This window comes from Denticeps clupeoides, chromosome 15 (genome assembly GCF_900700375.1).
Source record: "Denticeps clupeoides chromosome 15, fDenClu1.1, whole genome shotgun sequence".
Classification (NCBI taxonomy): Eukaryota; Metazoa; Chordata; class Actinopteri; order Clupeiformes; family Denticipitidae; genus Denticeps; species Denticeps clupeoides.
In genome coordinates this window covers 13,361,807-13,387,807 of record NC_041721.1, presented here as the reverse complement: position 1 = coordinate 13,387,807, position 26,001 = coordinate 13,361,807, and the positions used below count along the sequence as shown (strand labels likewise).

General features: G+C 45.6%; 1 protein-coding gene and 1 non-coding gene across 5 annotated transcripts in view; one reads left to right on the top strand and one right to left on the bottom strand.

The window, feature by feature from the left end:
* Window positions 1-26,001, top strand: part of sox5 (SRY-box transcription factor 5) — a 168,777-nt gene that overhangs the window by 10,060 nt on the left and 132,716 nt on the right. Inside the window, exon 1 of one of the 4 annotated variants that reach the window (XM_028954942.1) lies at window positions 15,010-15,025. The exons of the other annotated variants lie outside the window; for them this stretch is intronic. The gene's annotated coding sequence lies outside the window, so the exon portion shown is untranslated. Of the gene's footprint in view, window positions 1-15,009; window positions 15,026-26,001 lie in introns of those variants that run through there. 4 annotated transcript variants of the gene reach the window in all.
* LOC114765457 (U6 spliceosomal RNA) lies at window positions 22,585-22,690 on the bottom strand. The gene has a single exon (XR_003742643.1). It is a non-coding gene; the product is annotated as a U6 spliceosomal RNA (small nuclear RNA).

Here is a 26,001-nt window from a genome sequence, read left to right as displayed (position 1 = left end):
TTTCTAAACACAGCATTGTTATTCTCAACATTGCAGATATGAGTTATTGAGTAAAGTGCTTAATATGAGGCGTGGGTCAGTGAACCAGTAATACATGTTTGAAGTGTGCAGGGATGTGAAAAGTATGTTTTTGGGTCATGTGGACATGGGGTGGTGATGGTTGTATTTCATGTGGGATCGGATTGGGATTTGTCCTCTCTCTAGTGGGAACCTCTTTAACTCTGTTAACCTTTTAACAGAGGGCGGCTGTAATTTCCTTTGAAGAGTTTGAACTGTATGTATGTATGAACTGCCTGTATGACGCAATACTCTCGGACAGTTTCCCAGTAGCAGGGTTCTATATGATACAGACACGCTTCTGATTTTACCTGAAGGCCCTGATACTATAAGACTACTGCCAGTCTTCCAACCTACCAGAAGGGTGATAAACATAAGGATGATTAAAAACTGAATTCTTCAAAGAGTTTCTACCAGACTAACTATGCCCAAAAAAACATCACTTCTCCCTATTAACGTGTGTACTCTTGACTGTACATTTTGCTTGTTTTAAATGTAAGTTGCTCTGCACTTTAATAGATCATGTGATAAATTAGCTTATTTAGTCTCTGTTGAACAGCAGGTGTTGAATTAAGTTTAGTTATACAGTTATGAATACAAATGATATATGTTGCTCTGGACAAGAGTGTGTGAGTCTATAAGATACCTTACAGAATGTGTTTAACCCTTAACTTATGTGTATATATTTTTGCTTGATTGAGAGCAATACTTCATTGTGAACATTATGAATTGAAGCTGAAACATTGAGCTAATGCGTAACATGGAGTCAGTGAGACATAATGCGAGATCTACAGAGATGTCAAATCCTGACTTTTTGGGGTGCTCATTGTGTGCAACTGTCATGTTAAGTATAAATGTATCCTCATTGCGTCTGGTCATGGTATTTTTACTGTGTCTTGAGTACTAATCAGTCCCTCCAGGATTTTGCAATAAACTTTTGTGATTGTTGCCATCTAAAATGCCTGAATTTGCGGCAAATTTAGCGAAAAGTTGTGACAAAAGTTGCGGTGAAGGCTGTTGGGAAACTGCTGAAATAAGTAATACTCCATCAGGGTCATTTACCTCAGCTGGCCACCCATGTCTGCAACCTTCCATGTGTGTTTTGTTCCACCACAACGTCGCATGCGGTACAAAATAGTTTAAGGGGAAGTGCGAGAGTGACATTGGTGCACAGTATAAATAGTCCCTGAGAAAATGGAGGAATTTAAGCTCTTACTCTGCTACAATAGGTCAAAACTGCAAAAAAAGTTGCATTAATATTTGCGATCACAACTCTGTGAATTCCTGGAGGGACTGAATGACTGGAGTGTCCATGTGGCCTGTTTTATCATTGAGTAAATCCCGTTTTCTGTAAATGCATCCTTTTCCCCTGCACGTCAGCTGATCCTTGACAGGAGAATACCACACATAACCTTTAAGACAAGAGGCTTTATAAAAGAAAGGAATGTGCATGTGTGTATGAGTGCATGATATCTGCGTGACTGAGTACCTGCAGAGGATGCCATGCTAATGCTCATGCGCTTGGCCGAGGGACGGATCCTTGACTGCCGTGGCTCTGACCTGGGTGTTAATGTGAGTGGCACTTAGTGTAGACCTCTAGTTTGCCTTCATTTCCATGTAATTTGATTTAGTTTCAAATGTCACTTCCATTCCATTGATTAAGCTTGACTGCTATCCCTGAGATGGCCTGTGAAGGTTAAAGGGACGAGGCTGGGGCGGGTTAACTCTGGAACATCCGTGCATCCCGCAATACTGAATATCATGCACTGGCTGCATTATACCTTGCTCATGCTGAAACAGGATGCAATATTGACCTGGACACATAATGTGGTACTGATTAACCAGCTTGGAATATTTTATACACTACTCAGAGCACTCCATACACAACTTACACCACTTACAAGTACTAATAAAGGATTGCTAAATTATTTACCTAGAACATATTCACAACAATATATACAAATTATTAACTGCAAATAGGTGTTAAAAAAAAACTGAAAAAGTAGGGCATCATTATTCAGTGTTAAATGAGGAAGCACCACGGGGTGGAGCTTCATTATCAGGTGATCATGTTAACTAGGTTTTTTTTTTGTGTTTATGACTGACCACATTGGGCACTACTGATTTAAACCAGTTTTATTTCAGTGGTTGCTAATATTAATGCAATATATGTGTCATTCGTCATTAATCTGTTGAAACGAATACAAATTGTAGCGTAGGAATTCGAATGTAATGGTGTAGACTTGCACTGTCCCAACGGGTTTATAACCCGAATCAGCCAAGACAGACAAAACCACCTAAATAACCTGCACCCCTGCACAGACAGTGATAGCTTTATAAATTGTCATCTAAATTGATCTGTCTCTGATTGATCTGTCTCTGTCTTTCCTTGTCTGTCGTCTTCATGACCTCTATGTAGCAGAATAGAGAGCTTAAATTCCTCCATTTCTGGATAAAGGGACATTTTCTCCATTCCTCTCGTGCTGCTGATTTGCTGTAATCTGCAGGTCCTATATTACCGGCAGGCGATTCTGCTCTATATTAGGCGCTGAACTTTTACGATGTGCTGAACCAGACGTTGCTGGCCCCACCACCCCTCTGGGGTCTCACTAATGCCGCTTACTTTACTCCCTAAAGTGCTGTTCCTGGAGGAGCTTTCCAAGTCCCTTTCCTGGGTCACCCATGGTAACTGACCCTAGGCCATCATTTCACTCCTGTGTAGAAACTGCAAGACTGTGAGGCGTCTGCTCAAATCATCATTATTAGCAGGCATAATGGGTCCCTAGCTCTCTTCTAAGCGGTCAGATGTAGGGGAGGGTTGGGGGGTGTTCAGATATGGTTCATGTGAATTTGGGCTTGTATCAGCAATGAGAAAGGAGCAATGAGAAATGGACCAGCGAAATCACTGGCTACTTGTCTTTTCATTTATTTTACTGCCTTTATGCATTTTGAACACTCTGCACCAGAAAAGATCTACTTCCTCCCATCTAACTGTGAGATTTTTTTTAAGTCATCATGGTTTTGGAAGCCTCTCTTTTCATCTCCTGAGTTACAATTCCGACTCCATACCTCTGACTTAGTAGTAGTTTGTTTGTCTAAAGCCTCTGCCTGTCCATTTCTCTGGAGACACTTTTCAAATTCCATGATCCTTTGGCCTTAGCAATACAAGTTGCAAGTGGTGGTACAGAAGGTGGCATAAAAAATGCATAAAACTGGCAGTGGTGGCCTAGCGGTTAAGGAAGGTTGCCAGTTCGAATCCCGATCCGCCAAGGTGCCACTGAGGTGCCACTGAGCAAAGCACCGTCCCCACACACTGCTCCCCGGGCGCCTGTCATGGCTGCCCACTGCTCACTCAGGGTGACGGGTTAAATGCAGAGGACAAATTTCACTGTGTGCCACGTGTGCTGTGCTGCTGTGTATCACATGTGACTATCACTTCACTTCACTAAAGTTGCATTAAGAACAGACAGACAAGAGAGGCATTGCTCTGTCTATCAGACGGGTGCTCCAGACCGCAGTACAGCAGATGGCCCAACCCCAGTGTGTGGATCCATGTCGGATCTGAGGACCAGGCCGATCGGGGAGACTGCTGCGGGGTGCTGCCCGGTGGCTTCATGGCTGAGGAGGCCAACAGACACATCCGCACTGATGGAAGGGGACAGGCATGAGGCATTCTCCCCACACACACACACACACACGTCACACGCGCCACCATCGCTCCCTCCCCCATTTGCGGCTCGCTTTGTCACACCGGTGTAAGTGTTTCAGGCCTCAAACTGCTAGTTAGCCAAACAAAGGAGGCGTTGTGCCTTTTGTAAACGGTGCCGAGTTAAATATTTCATTTACTTCCCACTCGGGCTGTCTGGGCCAATTGCCTGTGCCGCCTGGCGGGGCCGACATAACGCGAGCTGACAGCGGCATCGGTTTAATGTGCCGCGCCGCACCGAGCCGGCCTCTCTCTACATAAACACCACCTACCATTACACCACATTAGCATTACCATGCCGCCCCCCCATAATATAAACACACTGTCTGTGTGCCACACAAACGCAGGACACACAGCTACCACCCAGGCCGCACCAAAAGTTGTGTACAGGAGATTGGATATCCTGTTACGTTATTTATAAGTGGTACGTATGTTAGCGTTGACGGGAAGTCGAGCGTTGGAAACAAATGCGAGTCTTGATTGTAAGTTGTGAACACCAACGTAGAATAGGACCAACATTGTAGCCACCTGCCAACTATGGTGTAGCGTACCCATCATGCCACTGAACCAGTTCAGAAACATCGAGGCCACAAAGGCCTGTGAATTTTGGCAGGATGTTAAAAGTAGATTTGTATAATTCTGGAAGTTTAGTGTGCATTAGTATGCAGAGCTGTATGTTTTCTACAATTGAAATTGTGTAGTGAGGGACACTTTACATGTGCTGTACTGTATGACATTACCTCCATACCACCACTGCTTGACTCTTATTAGAGAAATTTGTATTTTTATTAAGATTTTTATTGCTGTCAATATTAAGAAACTGGAATATTCAAACACAACTGTCATATTATTTTGCAATCCCACAACACCCCACACCCCATCTGGCAATATTCCTTCATTAACATGAAATGGATTGTTTATAGGATTGCTTAAATCATTTTTTTATCAATCTAATACTAAGGACGTTTTAGAACAAATCCTTGCTTTTAAGTGTAACTTAAGTTTAAACAAAGCCATACAGTACAAATGTGACAGTTTTAAGAAGGCGTTCCGTAAAAAAAACCCGTAAACTGTTTCCCGCTTAAATCAAAAATCACTTTATCATTGTCACATAAGTGATCCCAGTTGTCGGCCCATCCTAGCCCCAGGACAGGTCTAAAGTGAAGTGATTGTCATTTTGAGACACAGCAGCACAGCACACGGTGCACACCACGGTCAGCACAGTCAGCGTCACTGACCTCACAGGCCAGTGGTTTTATTGTTATGGCTGATCCGAGCGCGCGCAACGCGAATCGTCCCTCTCCGCGATCATTTGTGGACGGGACACCGATGAATGACACAAGAAGGAGTCCATGTTCCAGACTAACAGCGCCCCCCCCCCCCCCCCCCCCCCCCCTCTCTCTCTCTCTCTCTCTCTCCCACCGCAAGTGGCTGAAAGCTGTGCTGTGGGGGCAGAGCTCTCGTCCCTCCTTCCCTCCCTCCCTCCCTCTTGTTAAACTACTGGCAGATGACAGAAAAATTAGAGGCATTTTGCTCCTGACAGGTTGTTGTGTTTTTTTCTGTTCAGTCCCCCCCCCCCCTCCTTCCCTTGTCTTCCTCCTCCTTTCTGCTTCAAATGGTTTGTGTCAGTTTGTTTCCAGTCAGCCTGTCGGTGGCGCAGAGTGAGTGTTCCGCGGGGGAAAGGATCTGATTTATCCGCCGTTTTCCGCGACTCAGCAACAGAGACGGGCGGTTTGTGCTAATTATAGAGACCGACTTTGATTGCTTGTTTGAAAACTCCTTTCAAACACGTGTAATGATAACAATTAGTTAGCGTTCCAGTTTTCGCAGCGTGCGGCCTGTCTCCGGTGTTGTCATACCATCAGGGTGTCGGACTTTTTGTGCCTCCGTCTGATGCTTTTCCGGCGGGGGGCTGGGCGGCCGAACCTGTTGTTCAATTTCGGAATACAGTGGATTGTTTCGCGTCTGTCGAAGCGTCGCAGGGCGGAGCTTCGTGCTGATTGACAGCACATTGGTCATAGCGGGTTGTGCAGATGCAAACCCCCTTGAGACAGCTTCTTATTAATTTTTCCATAAAACAAATATATCTCCTACTCGGCAAGACACTCGCCTGTGAACCAGAAGGCACAGAGGCACAGGTTCAAACCCCACCTAGTGCCAGCGTGTCCCTGAGCAAGACACTTAACCCTGAGTGTCTCCAGGGGGGACTGTCCCCGTAACTACTGATTGTACTGGACAAATGGCACAAATGTAGATATAATATTTAATGTATTGTACATATTTTGTGCATATAATCTGTCTCAGCACTACAAATACAGGAAAAAAGTAAGAACACAGAGAAAACCATTAAGCGCAGAGAAACGACTCTTGATTTATATTCAGCTGATTTGAAATTCTGCGGCTGGTTTGCCGAACTGTGCACAGTCCCAATCTGTACTTTTCTTTAAGAAATGGTTCAGTTTTAACACGTCTCAGTAAGTGTGGGAACCGCGGTGAGTGATTAGACTAAAACACGCTCCCCTGCTCTGAGATCAGTGTACTGACCCTCAGCTTTCCAGAGTAGTTCTGATTACTTCTGCTTGGATAGCGACTTCACACACTCAAGATGGACTGGGGCGGCGGGGGTGGGTAGTTTGGTAGAAGGTTATGAGGCGGCGCTTTTTATTTGATTACTTCTGCACGAGTACTTGGTTCCTGCGGGGCAGTCGGTGATGAGATGATAAAGGCGAGGACCCCTTCGGGTCAAGTGGTGCAGGCCTCCGGGCCCTCTGGGTGCCTGTCAACGCGCCACGCTTCCAAGTGGCCCCTGTTCAGGTGAAGCCGGCCCCAGCATAATTAAAACCTCACTAATACCGATGTTGCCGATTGATTTGATTCTTCTTGTTTGTGAGTGAAATTGTCACAAGAGCACTGCTCTCCAGCAATGTAGTTGTCTTCTTTTTACCCATTCTTCTCAGTGCCCTGCAGGAAGTGTGACACTGCAGAGGCTCCTAACCGATCGCTTTCACGCCGTTGCGAGACGGTTACAGTAGAAAATAGCCCAGATGTGCCAGAAACGCTATAACACTTGCATCGCCGTGGTAGCTGAGTGTCACAGCTTTGCACCCGTCAAGCATGTACACATCTGCACACAGAAACACACTTAAAAAAAAAAAAAAAATTAGGGTACGATCGTTCTGTAGTTAATGGGTCAGTCAGTAGTTATCATCCAATTCTAATGATAGGAGACGCACAAAAGCAGCTCGCAGAGGAAGCTGTTGCCACAGTAATCCCTGCATCCCCAACACTGACACACACACATACAACATGTACACACACAGACTAGCAAGGAGAAAGGGGTTAGCGACGGCAGCTACCGCCGGATCACCGGTGGCCGCCTCTACATGTGTTACACCTGGATTAGCCATCTATTTCTGCCATGCATCCCTCTGTTCTCTTCCTCCGTCTACCCAACCCCCCAACCCCCTTTTCATTATCTAATATGGAGCATAATCCTCTTGTGGAATTAATCTGCTTTAACGAGTGTTTGTTACCACACTGAGATGGAATTAAAACTATGCCATGCGTGTGTGTGTGTGTGTGTGTGTGTGTGTGTGTGTGTTGGGTGGGTGGGTGGGGGGTAGTTGTGTGTCCTAATGCATGAGCAGCGGAGTGACTCTGCGAACAGAAATCATCGCCACACCATGAAATGTGGATAAATGGATAAAGTCCATCTTTAGCATGAAGGATAAAGGATGCAGGCCTATAAATGACATACTTATACTAATGCAAGTAAATGGGAGAGAAGAGCAACAGTGCAGTATGGGACAAATCCTATATGGTCAGAGTCGTTCAAGGTGCATTCGTTCATTTAACTTTTATATATGTTCATTTACTCAGTTCAACTTCATAATCACCAAGGAAACTTGAATACAGCCTGGACCTTTAAAGATTGAACCTTTAAAAAAACAATGAGGACCAGGAGACATGGTCAGAGAGAAGAAAAGGAGAACGAAAGAACGGAAACTCAATTTGTACAAATGCAAGACCCAATAGGCTTCTTCAGTTTTGCAGACCCAGTTCTTTTGAGACAAATGCCTCGACCACAGTGGCAGCAACATGAATCGATAGAGGTCACTTCCCTGTTTAAAATAGGAACAGTGTCCACAAAGGTCTCGGTTTTACACACAAAGGAAGGGGAAAAACTTGAACAAGCAGAGATATTGACCACTTTCCTCCTCGCTGTCTGTCTCTTGAATCTTGGGCGCAGTCTTCTCTATAGAAGGTCTGAGACGTAGTAGGCGGCAGGGTTTTTTTTTTTTTACAGAACGAAATGCATGTAGAAAAAGACACAAAGGTTACCATCACCCTGTGTCTGTTCGACAGGACTATTTTTGAAGTGCCATTGTCTTGCACAAATACCTCCTTTGCCACAGCAACAGCGTGGGTAAGACATGGTTCTGTATTGCACATTGTCTGCAAACTCACGGGAACTTTCTCATTATTGCACAAGGCACAATAAACTCTATAGAAATAATGAAGGTGGCCATTGATGAAGGGCAGTATATAATGCCTATTGAATTAGAAACACGATTAGGCTTTTGCAATATGAGGACATTACATTAGCATCAGTGATACTTGAAGTGGGTTGCACTTTGAGGATAAAATATAAATAATTTGTGTATTACATTTTAGCAATGTTAGCTATAGCTTTGGACCACACGGTGGCGCTGAGATTAGCATCGTGCCGCGGTTCGAATGCTCTCCCTGTGTTTTCCTCCGGGTTCTCTGATTTCCTCCGAAGGCATTCCTCCAAAGTGTCTCCAAACGTGACAAATGACAACTACATTCTGCTGATGGCATGATGCTGCTTAGCAGTAATACCAGATTGTAGCCAACATCGAAGAGCTGGAATGTAAACTTGATTTGTGACCAATATTGATTAGCAGGAATAACAATACTCTCAACAAGTAATCTGTCACGCCTAACATTTTACAATTTTACCACTTCTTCAGGGCATAACCTGCTCTTATTACTGTTATGCATAAAATAGTTCCAGCCTGTTGCTGCTGATGTGGTTGACCAATGCCAATTGAGGTCAGAACTCAACAGACAGTCATTTGAAAAGTTTAGCCGTGCATGCAACATGGGATCTGCGCTTCACTCATCTCATTTTGCCAGGAAACACCAAAAATGCATCTTGAGAAAGCTAGCAGGTGGCTTCTTTTTTTTGTGAATCATTTGGCTGAGAAGAATCGATGGCCTTTATTTACGGTGGCCTTGTGGGCTTTGTGAAATCACAGAAGAGAGGTCAGCTCAGGCGTCATCATTAAATCATGGCAGGAGGAATCAGGCCGTTGTCCTCTCCCAACAATACCTGGGCATTGGGTCGGTTCCATTCCAGAATGTTCTGATGGAGGTCTTATGCTGAGCCCCATTTAGATGTAACTCAAGTTCACTAATTTGCAGGAGGGGCTGTGAGTTGGAGTTTCTCTTTCTTAAATGCTACGAAAGTGAATTTTTCAATTATTTGATTTTATTTGCAGTAACATCTGGCACTTTACCTTAACAGACAATGTGCGCCATTACTTCTCTGTCGAGGTTTGAAAGCTGCCTACCAGGCACTTTTTCCCCCTTCACGAGTTTTTGATCTTCCCATCTCATGCTACCCACATCCCCATCCCATGTCCGACAGCTTCTGACACAACTGCAAACTCCGTCTGAATGGGGTGTTTATTACTCTTATAACTTATGTACCTTGGATAAAATGGCTGTAGTCTTCCGAAATGTGGAGGAGAAAGAAACATTAAGAGTGTAAAGAAACATTTAAGAAACATTAAAGAGTGTAGCGGAATGTGGGAATGTGTGTAAAGTCAGGAGTCGGTGTTAAAAGATAATAAAAGCCAGCGTGTGGAGGGAGAGAGAGAGAGAGCGACTAAGCGAAAGAGGGAAGCTGTAATTTAGCCCGGCTGACAGAGGAAGTGAAATATTCGGCGTGGCCCAGGCTGTGACAGTGCAGATGAATACAGACATCAAGGGGGCGCGCCGCTGCGTGTTTCACTCCCGCCTGTCAGGCGGCGGGTGTGCGTTAAACGCCGCGCCGCTTACCGCTCCCGCCCGCCAGCCCCCCAGTCATGCTCGGGGGGTTAATGGACAGACTGAGCAGAGCGGTGGCCAACAGGTTTGGGGGGGGGGGGGGGGGGTGGCTGTTCTCTATGATTCCTTTTAATAGTGGCCACTGTGTGTGGTTTTTTGGGTCCGCACAATGCACCAGTGGGGTTCAGTTGCTTTGTATCATGCGCTCACATTTAAAGGGCAGGCCACGTCTGTCAGTCAACACACACACACACACACACACACACAGAATTTTCTCCTTGTTTGCAATGTCAGAACATCATGTTGCGAACTAATTTGCCACAATATCCACATATTCACAAATGTCACATGTGGTATCAGCTTCAGGTATGAGGCAGACCGAATTGGGCCTAAAAACGTCCCTTTAAATAATAAACCAAAAAATGTTCCATTATGTACCATTAAAGCTCTTGTGGTTTTTAATAGATTTGCAAACTAATCATGTAACATGAACCACACAGTGTCACTTTGGTTTGCCTGTCTTGAACCAGCTTTCATCACCAACAATTCAGTATGACATAACACTGTTTTACACGTTTAATTACTTGAACAATATATGAGAATATTTAGTGGTATTTTGTATAAGTGACTGCATCATGACAAATCCACACATAAACACACTGCAAACACCCTGCATGGCAGTCAGAATCATGGTTGCAGCTCCTCTTGTTTGCTGATTGTTCCTCTCTCCTAATTAGTATTAGCTCAGCATCACCACGTCGCTCGATAGACCTCACCAACCGCCAGGTCTCATCTCAGCCTCCTCCACTTGAACCAGCCCGGACTCCAGGAGGCCCACGCCGGGCGAGGGGAGGCCGGGGAGATGCTGGCGGAGCGGTGGCCGGGATTTAATTACGGGGGCCGTGGACAGCGTTGGCCCAGAAAAAAGGCTCTTAGCACGCGCTCAGCGATGATACACTTGTTAATTAAAGGAAGAGGGAGAGCGGAGAGGGGTGAGGTGGCTGGGGAATTTGCAGAGTGGATTGAGAGGAGGGGAAGGAACAACGCGGGGTGTAAGGTGGGAGGAGAAAAAGTCTGTGACATGTCTGTGTGGCCGTCTGTGTTTTGTGTTCTGTTTTTTAATGGAATGGGGTATTCTTTTGCATCTACTGAAGCACTGAAGTATTTCTGGGTTATTTTGTTGCATCAGAACTGAATCTGGCTCAGTTGGACAGTTCTAACAGCTGTTAAGTGCTAATAAAAGGGGAAAATGACGAATTAGATGATGTTGTCTCTGAGAAATGTCAAAAAAGCCTCAACTGCTATCAGTTGAGTTTGTTTATTCAAATAGAAACCATAAATAGCATCATCATCACCAGTGACGTGTTCATCCTGGTACCCTAGTACCATATGCTGACTTACCCAACCCCTTGAAAAACAACAACTACACAAGGGCTTTTTATACACATAGCGTATGGATTGAGCGTAATGGCTGTGGTTTGGTTAGGGTTCGGTCTGGCTTTGTAAGGTTAGGTTAGGGTTGTGGTTTGGTATTGTATGGCATGGGTTGTTTGAGCCCATGAACTGTGTGTGTTTGCATTCATGCATGTACGTGCGCGTCAGATAACATCTGCTCTGAAACAATGGCCCTCTTTTACATGGCAGGAGCGTGTGGGTCAGAGCGGGCTACTGTATAAACAGGAATAACGGGAGAAGACCACAGGCCTGTGTGAGGGGGGCTACAGGACACCATGGCTTTCGTGAAAGTGAAAAGTTAAACCATTAATGTTAGTGTAACTCTACCACGTGTTTGCATATTACTGCTCCTAACAAAGAGAACACTTTTGAATACAGTGATTGGCCCATTATATAAAATACCATAAAATGCATATATTTAGAAAACGTGCATAGTAATAGCAATATGCATATCGACTGATATTGACTCTAAACTATTTACTAATTACACTTTTTTATAAATTAGTGGTGAAATAGCAGTCTGACAATTTGTATATGCGTGTGATGCTGACATCTTGGGCTGGGCAATATATGATCTCATTCGAAGGGGGTTAAAAATCATGATGATCATGATGAAAATGGGAGAACTTTACAACTTTTGTGTGAGTGTGTTTATGTTTCTTTTAACTGGAGACACGGGACACCACGAGACGAGGTTCACTATGTACAACTAGCTAAGAGCAAAATGGCTGAGGGCAGCGATAGTCATGTTAATAAATGGTTTAGTATCTCTGGTGTCTTTGAATTCAGTCTGGCAATGTCAGAAAAAAAAATTGTGATAAACGCTGATTGAACAATCAAATTGTTCAATATAGAAATGTATTGTGATACATTTTTTTTGCCATAATGACATCTCTTATGCACACCACTAAAGTAAGGAGGAAACCACTGCCATCCCTGGCCCCCCATCACCACTTGTCCCTCTTGTCCGTCCTGGACCTCCGAGACTAAACAGTATCATTATGGTGGAAGGAACAGCCATGTCACTAAATTACACGGGCACGGCCTCGTTTACATCCCCAGCAGATAAATATTTACCGCTGTCTGTCCCCCCCGATCATCCACTGCCCACCCCCCCATCTCTTTCTGTGATTAGAGCCCTAGACGCCTCGCACCAGGACCACCATAGTGAACAATGGTCTCTTTCAGTGGGGAGGGTTGCAGTGTCACTACTGTGTGGGGCCCTCGGGGCCCTCGGGACGCAGACAGGAAATGGTCCTCCGTCTCTCTCTCTCTATCTCATTTTCTTTCTCTCTCTCTCTCTCTTCCTCCCCCCACCTCTTACCAGAGTGGTGGGTGTGTTGTTGGTAGCGGTGGTAATTTGCAGATGTGGAAGAGGTGACCCCTATCAGAGCGCCTGCCCTCTTTTTTCCAAGTTCTCCGGGGTCATTCCAAACGGGGGAGTGATTGTTTCGTACACGGGGCAGGCAGGCGCAGTCAGAAACAGATGTAGCTCTGAATCACAGCCCCCCCCCCCCCCCCCCCCCAACCACCCAACACACGCTCCCCCCCCCCCCCTCTCCAGTCCCCCTCGTCTTGATTGCATGCGGCGTGATTAGCAGATGTTTCAATGCTATTATTGTATTAGGACTGAAATGAATAGGCAGATGTGTTGTTTCTCTATTATGATTATTGTTGGGAAATTATGAGAGCTCTGATTAGGGAAATGCCGTTAATCCACCCCCCACCCTGCCAACCGAATAAAGCCCTCTGTTATCCCTGTGTGTGTGTGTGTGTGTGTGTGTGTGTGTGTGTGTGTGTGTGTGTGTGTGTGTGCGTTTTTCAGGGATATACTTATACAACATCCCCTCTCTGACCTGATCTCTCTGGTTTATAATGTGAGGTTGACCACTTTTATCTCATCCTTATTAACAGCTAAGTGAGACAGAAGGGCCAGACACTGTCCTGTGTGTGTGTGTGTGTGTGTGTGTATCATGCTACTGGTGACACTGATTCCCTACAGGGTTCCAATGTGGAAAAGGACATTTTTATTGTTTACATTTATGAACAAAAATGTATGGATGGTTGTGAAGCATATACATAATATAAATGTTACAGTGATATGACATTGCCATAGGTGTTGCGCTGCGTGTGTGTGTGTATTGTCAGTAGCTGCATTGGTGGAGAGCTCAGGTGAAAACTGAGGTGACAGCACCCAGGTGAGTAGCCACTGCTTGGGCAGGTGGGCTTTTTCGGGTTGTCCACACACACATTGTTGTTCCACATGTTCAAACTCACATACTGACATTACACCAGCTGAATTCACACAGACACACACACACACTTACACACAAATACCACTGTATATGTTCCAAAGGTGCACATACGCTGCTCTAATGCACATTGCTGCACATGCATTTATAAAACATACACACAATCGCAGCATTCACACACATTCAACCACACGGGTGCTGGTTGGCATGTGGTGGCCCCCAGCAGTGCCCCCCACCCCCACCCCGCCCCCCTTATTAGCACCTGCTTTTTTGCCCTTTCTGTCTGTCATTTAACGACATGTTGGGGGCCCGGCCTGCGTTGTTGCGCCGATGCCCAGGTGATGGTGGTCACATTCAGCGCTCAACGCCGCTGGCCCCGCAATTGTGCGCTCTCGAGGTGCCCCTCTCGTGGTGCCCACCAGAAGTGCCCATTGTGCGCCCATTGTTCTCCGGAGTCGGCGAACGGCAGCCACACAAAGGCACCAGCTCGGCGCCGTGCCGGCCATTTTGCATGCACCTGGAATTGCCTCAGATGGAGGACATTATTAATTGCTAATACATATTTATGTGGCACAAATTTGCCATTTGTTTATGCATAAAATTATCAATAGCATGGGGTGCTTAGCCAGGGGAAATGGTGACCTTTTTAAATAGTAATAAATGGAAGCTGTGTGTGTGTGTGTGTGTGTGTGTGTGTTATTTACAAGAGCAGGAGGTCTGTTCTCTGTATTCTTTGAGAAGAGTTGAATGTAGAGTAGAAATGAGTACACGCGTTCATATTTATTGTGCTGTTTTATCAGCTCCCTTAGCTGATTTGGGTATGGGCGTGTGGATTAAAGCATGAGGCACTTGGGTCATCTGATTTCACGTTTAAGGACAAGTGTGTGAGGGCGATGGGGTAATCAGAAGACCGAATTTTGAATATGAGTACGTGAGCGAGGGCCCGGAAAAGACACATAGTGTGTGTGTTTGAGATAGAAACCGAGTGTGTTATGTGTGTGTGTGCAGTCATCTCTCTGCAGTGACTCCATAGAAGGGTCTGCTCTGCTTGACCCAGCGGTCTCGCTCGCACACACTCACCTCAATAACAAATGAATTAGGGCCCATTTCAAGTGACTCTCCTGCCTTGTTTTTTCTGCAAACACTTTCTATTAATGTGCCATCCATTCCGCCAGCAGCCAAGGGGCAGGCTGTGTGTATTTCCATTAAGATTAGAGGGAGCCTCTTCGCAGGCAGGTGATGCCGCATGCATGCGTGTGTGTGTGTGTGTGTGTGTCTTCCACACACTGTGCCGTCATCCACCTGTGGAGACTGTCCCTCCGAGACGTCTGCTGACAGCTGTACAATATCTGCTCATCTATCCCCCCCCACTCTTTCTCTCTGTTCCTCCCTCTCTTTTCCCTTTCCTCAAGGGTTCCGTTCCTCTCCGGTGGGTTTTGGGTCCAGTGGCGCGGCGTCCTCCCTCTCAGGTCGTTTGTAGGTCAGTTCCTATTTTAATGCTGATGTTTATGAGCCTCCTGTTGTGTATGACCTGTATAAATAAATTTCATTGTTATTTTTTTAATAAATTGTATGCCCTGTGATAAATACACTATATTAGTGAATGAAGTAAAAACTTTTTGTATACAAGATTACACAGCAATGTACTCATCTGAATTTGGTTAAGAGACCAATTTGGCCTCCAAAACTGTCCAGAGCTCAGGATGCACAACACCAATGAATCAATAGCTAACATTTAATTGGAATATATATGCAACTCTATGAATGTGACAAATGACAAAGTTGATACTGGCATTCTTTTCCCAAAATACACCAGAATAAATTACATTTGTGCCATGGACATAAAAATGCAAGACCATTACATGTAGCCTAAATATAAGTGTTTTAATTTGTCTTTTATAAAAAGGGGAGGTGGGGGGGTATCGTCAATACGGAATTTTTTTTTTGCGGTGAGTTTCCATGACACTGTTACTGTTTATGATTTAGCTGATTCAAATGATGGTTTAACCAATTAGACCAACAGCCATCACTAAACCAGTTCTTTCCTTAAACCTTGCACTGTAACATATGTTCAAGCTGCTGTTGCACGGTCATCCAGGGTCATCTTTAGTTTCCATGACAACTCAGATCAGTCAGCCAATCAGCAAGTCCATCATATGACAGAGAGGCCAATAGTCATGGTATTGTAGCCAGGGAGCAGAGTAAAGCAGAACAGGACAGACCTAAGGGATCTGGCCACGGGGACAGGGCAGGAGGGCAGTTAGGGGTGGACACTTGTCCGCCCCCCATGCATGTGCTGCCACGGCAACAATGCACGGGGCCAGCTGAGAGCAGCCCCCCCACCCCCGCCAGAGCCTATCGGGACCACCCTGCTCTCGGCCCGCTCCGTGTCGCTGCTGTCCTCCTCAGCTGCTGACCCACTCAGCCGCAAAAAGCCCCCCGCTCTCCAATCAGATTGTTTTTTTGCTTTCTCTTTTGCTCGCTCTCCTCTTTTCTGTCAAATGCACTCAAGCGGCACGCTTCATGGGGCTTTTTATTGTGTGACATATGGGTTGTAGCTCCTCGCCTCATCCAGGAAAAAAAATTGCCAAGTGTGTTGAAGGAGGGCACGTTTCTCCCCTCTGTCTACTGTACATATATATAGTTTTTGGTCAGTTTTCACTCTAAATGTGTCTTTTAAGAGACACAACAAAAAACATAAAGCCGCTGCCTCTTCCCGCTCCCTAGCACGTCTCACTTCCTGCTGCCGCCGCCTGATGAAAACAGTTGGACGTGGCGTCTCGCAAATGGCCTGCACTGCCACCGTTTTGCTCAGCGATGCAGCCGTGACCTTTCTGCTCTTTTAACTCAAGGCGAAGGCCCAGCGTCTTCCGTGCGGTGTGGCAGGAAGCTGTAGGGCTGTAAAGTTGTCGCAGATGGGGCTGCCCCTGTGACCTCGGCTGTTATGTAGTGTCCCGTCTTCCTGTTTTGGCTCAGCCGTGGACGGTGTTTATGAAAGAGAGAGTGTGGGTGTGTATATGTTTCTGCTTTGTGTGTGCGCAGACTGTGTGGGAGTGATTTAATGATACATGTATGTGCTTGTTAGTGTAAATGTGTGCACGTTTTTCTCCTTAAAAAAATATTGTACCTACATTGTTGCTGAGTGTGTGTGTGTGTGTGTGTGTGTGTGTGTGTGCATATGCATATGTGTGTATGTGGGTTTATGAATTTGTACGGATAGGCTGCAAAACGTGAGTGTGTATCTAAACCAGGCCACACCTGTGTGTTGTCTAAACACAACTCCTCTCTTCCTCTCCGCTCTCTGTGTTTGGCGACGTGGTTGATGTTCTCCACCTCTGTAAACGGGGCAGGCCTGGATTTTTTATTGACCCTGAAAGTCCTTTAGTCACCACAAACACACACTCACACACATCAACATGAACAAAAGCTGCTGTTTACCACCGTCCCGTCCTGGCAATGTAAATACGCGCTGAAGAATGGAGGAAGTCTCGTTCCTGCATTTATACAGTCTGTGGAGGACCTGACCCATGAGCTTTTAGGCCGGCTCTCAGGTCCCATATACTGTTCAATGGAAACTCCGGTTGGTCCTTGGGTGCCGACATACAGTATAGAGGACTGCTTGGATTTCAAGCCATTGTTCATGGATGATGGATGATATTCATGGTAACTATTTCATTTAGGTTTTTTTATTAGTTCCATGGAATATTTTCAGGCCCGTTTTTAACAGCTTCTCTCTGAAGGTCTCTTCATTTCCCACATCGTGTCTCACGTGTCTTTTCATGACAGAATTGTGTTTTGGAGGCCCAACAGACTAAACGATAAGGGGTGAAAGATCAGGTTTTTGCAGTGATTTAATTACGGTTTCTAGTCTTACTGGCGACAAAGGTGCCTGTGCTTCACCATGAAAACCTTCTATTTTTCTGTTACACAAGACAGCACCTTGATCTTTTGACAGCAATTCAGATGGTTCCTTTTCAGACCAGGATTCCTTGAATATATTGCAGATTACATTATGGTAATTAGTACAGTATGGTAGTAATTGGCAAACCATTAGTCTGCAGGCCCTCTTCTCTCAGGACAGACAGTCTATACCTTCTGCTCACTATATTGTTGTCTTTTCAGCAGCTAAAGTTATCTAAATCTACTCATTTGACCTTTATAAGTCAATAGAGAATGTTTTACCTGAGCAAAAGATGATATTTTGTCCCAGCTCTTTCTCTCTCTTTATTTTTCCACTCTTCCACGCGTCTCAGCGGACTGCACGGGGAACACATCGTCTGTGGGAACACAGTCTGGCTGTGGGGTGACAGATTGTCCTTAGCTCCATTCCTCCTGTATTCCCTATTCGAACAGCTCACCTGATACGTCTGCCATTTCCGCACCGTCCCCCCTCAGTCCCAGTGTTCAGCTCCCGTGTCTCCCTGTTCTCCATCACTCTGGGGCTGGGCCTTGTAGTAACACCCCCATCATAATTATATCATGGTTTTATATTGGTAACGATTGTTAGTTCTCACTAAGTGATTTCCAATTTCCAGCCTGTCTTGATACTTTTCAGGCAGGTGTTGCAACAGCAATGTTACAATCTCATGGAATTTCAGTCACAGAGTATCATCTAAAAATGGTGTTAATGTCCATTCTATTATGCATTTACCTTTTGAAAAATATTTTTGGATTTGTCTTTTGGAGATACATATCATACATGTACATGCAAAATAACTAAAATATTTATAAAAAAGAAATATTATGCAAAGACATGAACTTTCTGGAGATTTGTCCCTTTGCCTTTCACCAATGATGAATGTCTTGTTGCAGCATTATTATTTATTTCTTCATTTGTTCTTTTCTTTTTTTAAGCATGTACACTCTGGCATTAAGTGTGTCTTGTTTTGTGCAAATCCAATAGGGAGGTGAAGTGCCGGGAATGATTGTGAGATAAATTATGGTGCCTGTGGTCGTGTCCTATAGGAACAAAGCTGGACAGGCTGTCACATGAGATGTCGTAATGAGGGGAGGGGGTGTGAGTCAAGTTCCTGTTCCGCCTGGTAATTGCGTTATCATGTACAGTGATCATAACACGGCCCTAAAACCACTGGCAGCAAAAAAAAGAACAGAACAGCATTGATTATCTCATTACAGTGACAGCTGTCAAAGGCATAGGATATGTTAATGCGACATGTTAACAGTAAGATGGCATGTTGAAAGCAGCAGAAAAAGGAGCAATAGCAAGGACCTGGGGGACTTTCACAAGGCCTAAATTGTGATAGATTAATTGTACATGAAAAAAGTGAAAATGATTGTCATTGTGAAATACTGCAGCGCAGCACACGTTGCACACAACGAGCCCTATGAGCAGGGTGTGGGGATGGTACTTTGCTCAGTGGCACCGAACCCACAACCTTTTGATTACGGCGCCGCTTCCTTACCCGCTAGGCCACCACTACCCCCCACCACTGGTAAGAGCAACCTGAGTTTTGGCTCTGTGTGGTAAAGCAGTGGCAGGGTCATGGCCAAGTGCTTGTTGATGAATATGGGGAGCAAAGGCTAGCCTATCAAATCCAGTCCCACAGTAGAGAAGCGCAACTGCAGCACAGAAATCATTGAGTCAGCACACCATAAAGCTGCCCATGATAGAAATGTGGATCACACCTTGACACAATGCATACAATATCGACGTCACTGAACCATGGAGTATTGTAAGAAAGTGTCACATCTGATGAGTCACATTTGTGTTCAGATAATGTGGACAGTTGCCGGAAGTGCTGGAAACCAATGACCAGGTTATTCCCTGGTCTCCTTCAGCGCAAACTTCCCTGTTTTGCCAGGATTTGTTTGATGTGCATGGAAAAGTATTGTCATATGTGCTGGAAAAACAAGTCTGATCAATGACAATGTGATCCCACCTCACAAACTTCTGAGGTAGTAGCCTAGTGGGTAAGACACTCGCCTGTGAACCAGAAGACCCGGGTTCAAATCCCACTTACTACCATTGTGTCCCTGAGCAAGACACTTAACCTTAAGTTGCTCCAGGGAGACTGTCCCTGTAAATACTGATTGTCTGAAATACTGAATGTTTCTGAAGGTTCTGCTTCCAGCATCTGTTAAGTTTGGGTTGGGTGAGTTAAGTTTTGTGGCTGTATTTTGGTGTGTTCAGTGGGTCACTATACACATTCCAGTTTGAGGTGTGGCCTTGGTGTTTTGCAATCTTGTAATTGCAGTAATTGAGTAAATCACGGTTGGTATTTGAAGTGCTATATGCCCGTGATCAATACCCTTGTCTCCAAACAACATTGTATTCCGCACAAAAAAAAAAACACGTAACCTCTGTCTCCTGTAAAGAGCATCATGTTGTACCTCAAAGAGTAATAATGCCAAATCCATACTGTACCCCAAAGCCGGAAGGGAGGACGTCAATCCCGGATCAATAGGGTATTCACTGTGCCACAGATCATTTAAAGATCAGCCACCCCTCGGCTGCTGAGAAAGATCCCGCCACCTCGACACCAAGCGCATCAGATCAATGGAGCACCTAGCGTCGGAAGGGGGCGAGCAAACGGGCGTGGTCGTCTTTCAAGAGGCACATAAATCAACGTTACCTGCTTTTCCCTCTCAGGTGGGAGCGTCTCTCCGGCTCTCTCAGCGGGAGAGGCATTTAAAGCTCGTAGTTTGCTCGTTGCCGGAGCACCCTCCTCCTCGGTGGGCGAAGTTAATGCCTATTCCTGCGAGGGTTCTTCTCCTTGAGCTCTTTGGAGGGGGGAGGGGCCAGGATTGTCTATCCTACCTAAAAACGAACCTGGGCTCCTGCCAATTAAACCTATTAAACCCAACAAAACAACGATTAGGAGGAGGAATTGTTACACCACGTCCTCCAGAGGACTATACCTGCGAAATTGCTTTCCCACCTACTCCCCCCCCCCTTTCATCCCTCTGCCTTTTGTTTTTTTCACAGAAATCCAACGCTGTACTGTTCGCGTTCAGAATTTACTCCCAAACCAGGTATATTTGCAATAGATATTCAATTATTGTTATTAGTTTAATGTGTCAAACAGCCGGTTGAAGTCGTCTTCATGCTCGCAAGTCCCCCGTGAAGCTTGATTTGTGACCGGCAGACAGGAAATAATGCATTAGAGCTGTGATGCAGGGGCCACATGAAAGGAGAAGCGTAACAATATTAGGGTGGATCTCCTTTTGAGAACAAGCTTAAACGAAGTCATTTTGGACAAGTTTTGGCATTTCTCATATTTTTTGCTGAAAATTTGGACCCATTTTCCTATAACTATCAATAATAACTTTTCACAATCTTGATATATTATACATATTTAACATGTAAATTTTGGTGCAATTTGAAATTCTGACCTTGCTTCACAAGTTTTATGGTTTTTATTTAGCAAACTGCCATAGCCCCCAGAGAGCTCCAGCCACTCCACTGGCTCATTGTACCAGAGAACTGAGCGAGCGAGCAAGAGAGAGAGGTAGGCCACAGGAGAGGGAGGCCGCGGTCCTCCTCATCAACCCAGATCCACAGGGACACAGATACGCAAAGTGTATGTGTGTGATGAGTGTGGGTGTGTATGCATGTGGACTGTGTGTGTGTATATGCACGCGGTGTGTGTGTGTCCCCCACGAGGCTCTGGGGTTCCAGGCCGCGCTGTGTCGGTACAGATGGGATAACATATGACATGTGAGGGTGTGGGGACACTGTGGGTCTCTGAGTCCATCTGGACTCCCCTCGGATCTGCCGAGCCTCCCTCTGCTCCTCCTTGAGCCATGCATGTGTGTGCGTGTGTGTGTGTGTTATGACAGAGTCAGAGACCCAGAACCCAAAGCATGTAAACACGCGTTTCCTGTTATACAGGGGCGTATTTTAAACCCACCGCTGCCGTAAACCTCAGACACCATGCTAGAATGTAGAACCTTAATGCAGAAAGTGGAACCTAATGCCAGGAAGCTGTGCTGACTCAGACTGGAGCAGAACAATGTCCCCAATTAAACGGGGACAGGAGCGTCCCACGTAAGTGAATTAACGTCGGATGACAAGCGCAATTAATAATTAAAGCAGACCTGTGTGTCACCTCCCTTACACACACAATAGACTGTGATTTGGGGGGCCTAACCCCTGATTCACACCCAGAGCTGAATGTGAGCTCAACTGAACGTGACTGGACATGAGACAGGGTGACCCCTAATTGTTGTCACTTACAATCCCCCCCAACCAGCCTCCTGGGGTTGTGTGTGGGTCACATGAGTCAGACAGCCCTCGCCATCAGGTGTTGACAAGGAGCAGTGCTTGATATTCATGTCAGAATGGGGAAGAGGGGGTAAAGAGATGGAGAGAGAGACAGAGGGAGAGAGCAAGAGAGAGAGTGAGGGAGAGAGGGAGAACAGTGGGCCGCGACTGAAGAGGAAGAAGCAGCTCCATTTCCATATCAAAGGACTCGGGCAGCCGGGGTCCTAATAGTAATTACACTGCCCACAAATTTTGGCGCTCGCTGGTTGGATCATAACAACAACAACAACAACAACACACACCCACACACACCACACCCAAATAAACACACACACACACACATGCACGCACGTTCACAGGGAGGAAAGGAGGGGGGAGGCTCAGAATTGGCCAGGGCTTTCAGGTTATGTTAATACCGCTCATCTATTTAATTAGGCCTCCGGCGCTGTCTTTGTTTACATCTGATGTGCCGTTCTGTTGGAGGGGGCTGGAGGGTGGGGGTCAGAAAGTTTTTTTTTTTTAAACAACACTTCATCGGTGTGTGAAGTGGTCCACAATGAGCACTGTCTTAGTGCTGTAATGAGGATGGACCTTTGATGGGTCTCCTGGCTCCATGTCCCTCCCTCTCCACCTCTTTGACTCTGGGGGACGATGGGAGGAAGAAGCATTGTGGGAGCAGTGTGTGGGGACGGTGCTTTGCTCAGTGGCACCACAGTGGCACCTTGGCGGATCGGGATTCGAACTGGCAACCTGATTACAGGGCCGCTTCTTTAACCGCTAGGCCACCACTGCCCCCGCTAGGCTTCCACTGCCCCAAAAATATGGAACGCTTCACAAATTTGCATGTCATCCTTGCGCAGGGGCCATGCTAATCCTCTCTGTATCGTTCCAATTTTAGTATATGTGCTGCCGATGAGGAACTAAAGCTCTGAAATATACCATTTTTAATGTGCAAATCTAAGGGACTGTGTGCATAGAACACATATCTGTGTAAAAGAATTAGTTTAGAAATGTTTAAAAATATAGTTTAGTTGTGTTGGGTAAGGTTAAATAATATATACACTGTTATTACCATGGAAGAGTTACCATACAGTGTGTCAGAATGAGACCATAGTGCCCTACCTATGCAAATCAATAGTGCTCACCTATGTTTGATGCAACGTTTTTTTGATGAGCCCCGCCTTTATTGTGCCTATGTGTATAGTTGCGCCAAAAAAGAGACTTTATATGCAAATGTAACATTTGCTGTGTTACTTAGAACTGAGTCCTGCCACATGCGAGTGTGTGTGCGTGCGTGCATGTGATTGCCTGTGTTTATACTATATTAGCATATCTTTCACAGAAGTATGAGTAAAAAGAAAATTCTGATGGGTATTGTGATAGGGCCAATCTTAAGAACACTTAAGAGAAGAGAAAGACAGCGAGACGGCAAGAAGGAGAGATAAGTGGAAAGGTGTTAGAATGAGCTATTTTCCCTCACTCGCGTCCGCTGAAACATCGGCATCATCTCTCTCCGGCTTCATTTTCACAATTTCATCATTTCATGCATCCGACATTCCCTACCTGTAGCCCCGCAGCTGTGCTCACTGGCCCTTTAATGAGGGAGCTTTGGACGCCTGGGGTGCTGCAACAGAAATGGGTGCTGATGTCTACATGCTACAGAAATCTGTCACCTTTGCATTTGTCTACACGCCAGCTGCGGGATGCATGGAATTTTGTCTGTCACTGCAGTAGATGTTGTCAACCATGGGGACACTGCAGATGGCTAGTAAGAGTTTTTCTTTTTTATACAAAAAATATATCAGTGTGAACTCTGAACCCAGATCAGCGTCTGATTTGCCGCTGGAAAAAGTTTAGGACGAACAAAGTTTCATCTACTTGTGTTTTGTGTAAAATGTGACCTGTGTATCGTGTATGTTGTGTATCTGTCAGTGTCCTGTGTGTGTGTATGAGTGCCCGCGGTTAGATAAAGTCAGCAGGTCAGACTGGAGCACAGTGAGAAATGTCTCATTAATAAACACCGCGAGCAGCTCTGAGAGGAACAGCCATCCTGCTATCACGCTGCCTAACAATGCCTCACAAATGTCCACGCAACGTCTGTGCAACGTCTGTGCTGTGTATGCGCACTCCCACCCGAAGGGAGAGAGGATCCACAGAAGCAGAGCCCTCCTCAACCGTAACCCCTCTGCTGAGGAACTGTAGGACTTGGGGTCAGAGGTCGGCCGGCTGCAACACAAAAGCCTGTCGCGGGCGTGACGGTGTCAAGGTGGTGGAGGCGTTTGTGTTGATGGCACACACCGCAATTATGTTCTTTCTGCCTCGGTGGGGGCTGCTGTTTTGACAGCTAAATTAGAATTCGGCAGGGTTCAGATGGCCCCGTCTCACTGTGTCCACGGCACGCCCCTTTACACGCACACGCACTGCACCCACACACAGACACGGTCTCTTCACACCGTGCCCTCTGAGAGGAAACACACCGCCGCCTGTAAGTGAGAGCAGTGAGCGGGTGGCATGAATGATGCCCACCGAGAGGACCAGGATGCCACCGAGACGCCAGGGGTGAGAGAGAGGGAAGGCCAGGCAGGACAGGTGGAAGAACAGAGTGAGAGGACAAGAGGGAAAAGAAGGCAAGCGAGAGAGAGAGAGAGAGAGAGAGAGAGAGAGCAGGTGGAAGGAGAGAATGAGGAAGAGATAAAATGGCAAGGAGAGAAGGAGCGAGAGGAAGGAGAGTGGGAGAGACAGATGGAGAGCAAGAAACGAAGAGAAAAATAGCTGCTTGTTTTTTTCTTTCTCTCTCTCTCTCTCTCTCTAGAGAGAGAGCTCAGAGTGCAGATGTCCATGTGGTCTCCTACAGGTCCTGTTCCCTGGCAACTCTGCTATCTCTGTGTAGATCGTACCTACAGTTCACAGTGAAAAACTTTCAATTCCCGGCTTAATCCGTAATTCGCTCAAAGTCAGAAGTTTGGGAAGTCGGGCTTCTGACTCCTTATCACTTTCGGCTCAGGCGTTTGGTATGCATTTCAGTCGGTTCTTTCTTGGAGCATCTAGAAAAGAGCGTACGAGTGCTGACGGCAGATAAGAACTCCTTCTGCATTAAAATACATATTCCGCCCCCTGTAAAAACCCACTTTCTGTGTTTTACTCGTGTTGTGAGGTTACGGATGCAACTTATTAACGCCCTTTAGTCGCTTTCGAAGAAGCTGTAGAGGCAGACTACCTAATTCTGAGCACTCAACAAAATAAATGGGCGTACACTGCCGGCATATGAAATAAGTGCTTAGAATATAGTGAAAATGTAGTGTTAATGGCAACATAGAAAAAAAGGGTGGAAATAAATATAAAAACTGGAGGGCAAATGAATTTAGGTAAACATCATTTATGGGGAAAAGCCGTTATTATCCTCGTGTGAGGCCACCCTGCCTCAGTGGAGGAAGGAAGGAAAAATCAATGCAAGGGGACAGAACACAGGAACTGGGACTCAGGAGGGGAGTCCATTTAGTCGTAGCCGATGCTGATGCTTATGGATCCGTGGGTCGGTTGCTGTTCAAGATGGAAGCGCTGTCATGTACTCATGTACTCGTGTACTCGCGACAAAGCAGCTTGCATAGCGCACGTTCAGCTGGTCCCAGACCTCCTTAACTGACACAGCATAAGAAGAGCAAAGAAGCCTGATCCTGGAACAGCAGCAGCACCATTTACATCAGTTGTTTAGGGGTCATTAGCAAATTAGCTGTGGTTGTGAAAAATGTTGAGATTTGTATTTACAAGGCAGTAAATTAGTCCCTGCAGTGATCTCGTGAGTGATGTTGCAAGTGGGTTACCTGGATGGTCTGGTTGAAAATAGGGGTGTTTATGGTGCTAAAGATGGAATTGGAGCAAAACATGAAGGTCTTTAACTTTGTTTGTCTTTATTCCCTGATATTTGTCTAGTGGTGGTTTTAAAAAAAAACTTCCCCCCATAATTAGAGCAAAGAATACTTAAGAGCAAGACAATCAAAATGAGGACTGTTTTGTCTTTTTTTATGATCACAAGAGTGAACCCCAGTATGTCAGGTGAACATATATATATACTGCACCCATGATGTCTCTCCACTTTTTAAAACAAATCTCAAAGAAATGTCTTGCAGGAATATGTAGCTGTGCAAATATATCAAAATTCCTTTGGACATACAGTACTGTGCTAAAGTCTTATGCATAATACAAACCAGTTATTGCAAAGTTCCCTTATTGTT